We start from the raw sequence: 4,461 nt of genomic DNA on the forward strand, positions 1-4,461 counted from the left end.
AAAAAAAATGGTAGAAATTGTTGTTTTCCTTCCTTTGAGTCCAAGATCCTAAAAATATCACCATAACAACAACATTTCCATGCACCTTTAGTTTACACTTAAATTCTAAGAAGGTTTCAACCAAACAAAGTCTAAAATCTTACCTACACTTAGACACTTGAGTTTGAAAAATGCTTGGGAGCTCTTTGATCACAATGGAAGACTAAACAATTTTATTTTTTCTTCTTCTTCCTTGGGTGATCTACGAAAATGGGATGGAGTAGGATGAGAGAGATGATGATGTGAGCTCTAGCTTGAAGACTAAGAAATCAAGTGCAATTGCACCATACCTCATTAATGCTAGCATTAAATGATCAATCTTAGGCTAGATTTGGTTGCCACATGTCATCACCCTATGGAGTCTCTAGGAAGATCACAATTTATTTGGCCAGTTTATGGTTAAATCAGATGAAAGCTCGGAGGATTATAACTTAATTCGGGAAAATTCTAACACCAAAATTATCCTAAAAATAATCCCATCGCTAATCACCAAAATTGGGAATTTTTCGGTATCTCGCGAAATATAGGTACGAGGTTCGTAACAATTTTACCTCCTTACAGTCCGTTTAAAATTTTCTTGAACTAACTAGAAGTTCAGGCTTAATCATATGATACTTAATAATCCAATTTTTTTAGGAAAATTCGAACTGAATCTACATCCTTAAAAATGTTACGGTTCGTGACCGGTACGTAGTTCGCAGCTTACCGATAACTAATCTTATACTAAAAAAAATTCTTTCGAACACCGAGAAGCCTTCTCTTAAATGTCATAGCTTAAAAAAAATTTATATCTATATTCTAGAACCTTAACTTTGTCGGAAAAACCGAGGGGTTACAGCTTTTGTGTTAAAGTTTTAGCTATCTCGGCTTGTGAAAGGTTGGGGTGTCACAATGAGGTCCGGAGGACAAGATGTTTGATGAAATTCCCCAACCGAATGAGGATTGGGAGTCCGAGTGTGATGCCACTCGCTATAGTGCGTATAGTTTCCTTAGATAGACCAATTGTCATTTTCAACTTCTACCGTAGCCCGTAGAGTGCAAGAGTCGAGGGACCCTAATCCAATCCATTTACCTTACGCGTGTTTTAGTTGAATTGAATATTTTATCAACCCAATGATTTGTTATTCTTTTATTCTCAAATTGTCTTAGTAGTTGAAGGTAACTTGTGTAAACTCTCCAATTTGCCATCCTCCAAGAACACGACACTCGGGGATTCCATCTCTGTTTTACCACCTCCACACCACCGCTAAACTACTATTTCAGGTTTTGACATCATAAAAAATGGAGAAATTGTTAGATATATTTTGTAATCAGATTTTGATGATACCAAATGATTAAGAAATTTTTAGTCCCCAACTTATTTTATTTTCTAGACTTAGATTTACTTTGCTCAAACTCGAATGAACCGAATTAGTAAGATGAGAAGTCATACTTCAAATAATCAAAACAATTCGAATGATAACTCGAAAGGTTACATCTCGATTAGTCTCAGCATTAGATTCGAATAGTAACGCAAATGGTTACCTTTCAAAAAGCTCAAGAAGAAGACATCAAAGAGTTGAAGACTGAAGACTTGAAGACTAAGACCGAAAGGTTGTAAAGGCTGAATGGTGGAAGGGCTTACCTTTCAAAGTAAAGTAGAACGAATGATAAAGTCAACCATTCATAACGAAAGGTTGCAAAAGATCGAAAGATGGAAGGACATACCTTTCGAAGTGTATAAGGTATGAATGATAAGGTCAACCATTCGTATCCAAGAGGATTAAGGTTTGAAACATTAACCTAGTTAACCATTCGTAAAGAATTGCTCGAGACATTCTCTGAGCCTACAGTTCGAAGCCTTAAAATCTTAGCGAATGTGTCCAAGGCAAAGTGAGTCATAGGAACACATCCCAATGTGGATTTTTCCTTAAAAGCCTTGATATTTTGTGCAGAGCAAAATGATATGTTCAGTGTAAATTAAATCATTAATAGCTAGAAAATCTGACACGCTCACCTACCCTCCAGATTACCTGCCGGTGTCTACCTACTGTTAGTCCCAAGGGGATGGGGTACAAGTCTAGAGGGGAGGGATGAATAGACTTGTATAAGATTTTTGCAAATCTTTTTCGACGTCTCGTGTGTATTGGACTTAGGATGCTTAGGTCCGATACCTCACAAGATGAAGACAAAGTTTTATGCGCAGCGGAAAAGTTATCCCCTTTTAATTTGCACGAGTTTGAGTTAGTTCGAGAGGTGTGGTTATATGTAGTGCAGTTCGAGAGATAGTTAGCGAGAGGTAAAAACAGAAAGTAAATGCGAGAGAGATTTTTAAGTGGTTTGGCCAACCCGCCTACGTCCACTCTTCTTCTAGAAACTGCCTAGAAGGATTGCACTAAAACTTCCCTTTTTAGTACAATATCGAGCGCTTGAGCTTTGATCACGAAGCCCGCCTCAAGCCTCAGGTTTTTCGCCCCGCTTCTTGTTACTCCACCTCTCGAGCACTTGAGCTTTGATCACCAAGCCCGCCTTAAGCCTCAGGATCTTCACAAGACAACTCCCAGGTTACTCCGCCTCTTCTTGCCTTCTCCAAAGCAAGGTTGTTCCATCTCTCGAACTCTGCTTATGTCTCGAGACTTAGTTGATGTCTCGCAGACCCTTATTCCTCTAGTGATGTCTCGTGCCTTCTTCTGATCTATCTATAAGCTTACAACACGAAACTTCTAAGATGTTCAAACAAGTTCACCTTAAGCTTAAATAATTTCCGAGTTGAGCTCAATTACCCGGTTGTATTTTCGCTCTTAGTTTACTTGTCGAACTTAGGGAAACCTCAGGGTTGCAAGAGATGATCCTAAAATCCAATTGCAACGGCAGCAATCCCTTTGTCCCAAGTAAGTGACTCTGCTCTGACGAACAGGTAGCAGCTTCGAGAGGTGAATCCGAGACCTCTGAAGCACTTGAGGCAGAACCCAACTCAGTCCTACTTCTGCCAGCTCCTGAGTCCACACCCTCGGTTGACACCGACGAAGCACAGACAGTTCGAGAGGGTGAAATTCGTTGCTCACACTGCCAGGCTTTCCAATTTACATGGAGCTGCCGTCACCATTCCTGCTACCAGATGACACCGCATCAACCTTTGCAGCCAGGATGGTTGATAGACAAAGGTGGAGTGCACCAGCTGCTCCTGAAACCATCGTGATTCCTGATTCACCTGAGCAGACTGAAGTGCAGCCGGATGAGCAACGAGAGCAGACAGTTTCAGGTCCTGCTGGTTCGAGAGGTACTGAGGGGGAAGATGTTCCCATCAATGGTGGAAACCGGGAAGCACCTATCGATGCACAACCTCCTCCCTCAAATCCGATCCCTCCCAGATGATCAAGTTCCCAGCTCTGGTTCGAGAGGTACCACTGAGGAGGATCTTCAATTGGATGGAAACCGGGAAGCATCCAATACAGAAGTTCCTTCCTTAGCTGATCCAATCCACCAGTTGCTGAAGCTGAGGTTCCAGGTTCGAGAGGTGATGAGCGCGAAGTGATCCATCCCTCAGGTGGAAACCGGGAAGCGCCTGATATGGAGCTACCTTCAAGCTCTGATCCCAGTGTCCCTGCTGATCCTCAGACACACAATCGAGAGGAGGACTCACAGTTGCAAATCATGGGTGGAATTCTGGAAGCACCCAAGTCCCCTCCGACTAAAGGTACTACTCCTTCTTCTCCTCCTTCTGACTATGATCGACAGGCCGAAGAAGCTTTCATTGGCGAGTGCGCCAATTCATGGCCGATCAATCTCAGAAGATGGCTCAAATTGAGCGCATACTCACTGTTGTTCGCAACGCATCAATGCCTGCTGCTGGTACAAGTGAATCCCAAGCCAGTCATGCAGAACTTCTCGAACAAGCAGTATGGGCTGAAGATGCAGCAAGACGAGCCGCAAATGAGGCTGCGGAAGCTCGAGCAGAAGCTGCAGGAGCAAAAGCTGAAGTTGCAGAACTAAGAGCTGAACTTCGAGCTTTCCAGAACTCTAGTGAACTTCGACAGGATGTAATCAAAGCCCTACTCGATGACCTGTCGAACCAAGTACCTGCCCAGCTTCAAACGCTTTTGAAGGTATGTCCACTCTCCTTTCCCGTATGGATGATGCCAACAGGGGGAAAATCAAGGGAATCAAGGATCAAGAGGGACATCAGCCAGCAGAGAAAGGGCAGCAAGTGAACCCTTAACCACTGGACCTCCTCCAAAAGTTCCAAAAATAATGAGCAAGGCAATGGAGGAAGCCAAGAGGCAGGAGTTTCTAAGGGTCCAGCGTACAATGGAAATGGAGAAGAGGAGAGAAGAAGACGAGAAAAAAAAGGAAGAGGCTAGAAAACAACCAAAAGAAAAGGAGGACGAGCAGTTTATGAAAAAACTATAAATCAGGGTTCAAAGAAGACACAACAGAATATCT

This window comes from Ipomoea triloba, chromosome 10 (genome assembly GCF_003576645.1).
Source record: "Ipomoea triloba cultivar NCNSP0323 chromosome 10, ASM357664v1".
Taxonomy (NCBI): Eukaryota; Viridiplantae; Streptophyta; class Magnoliopsida; order Solanales; family Convolvulaceae; genus Ipomoea; species Ipomoea triloba.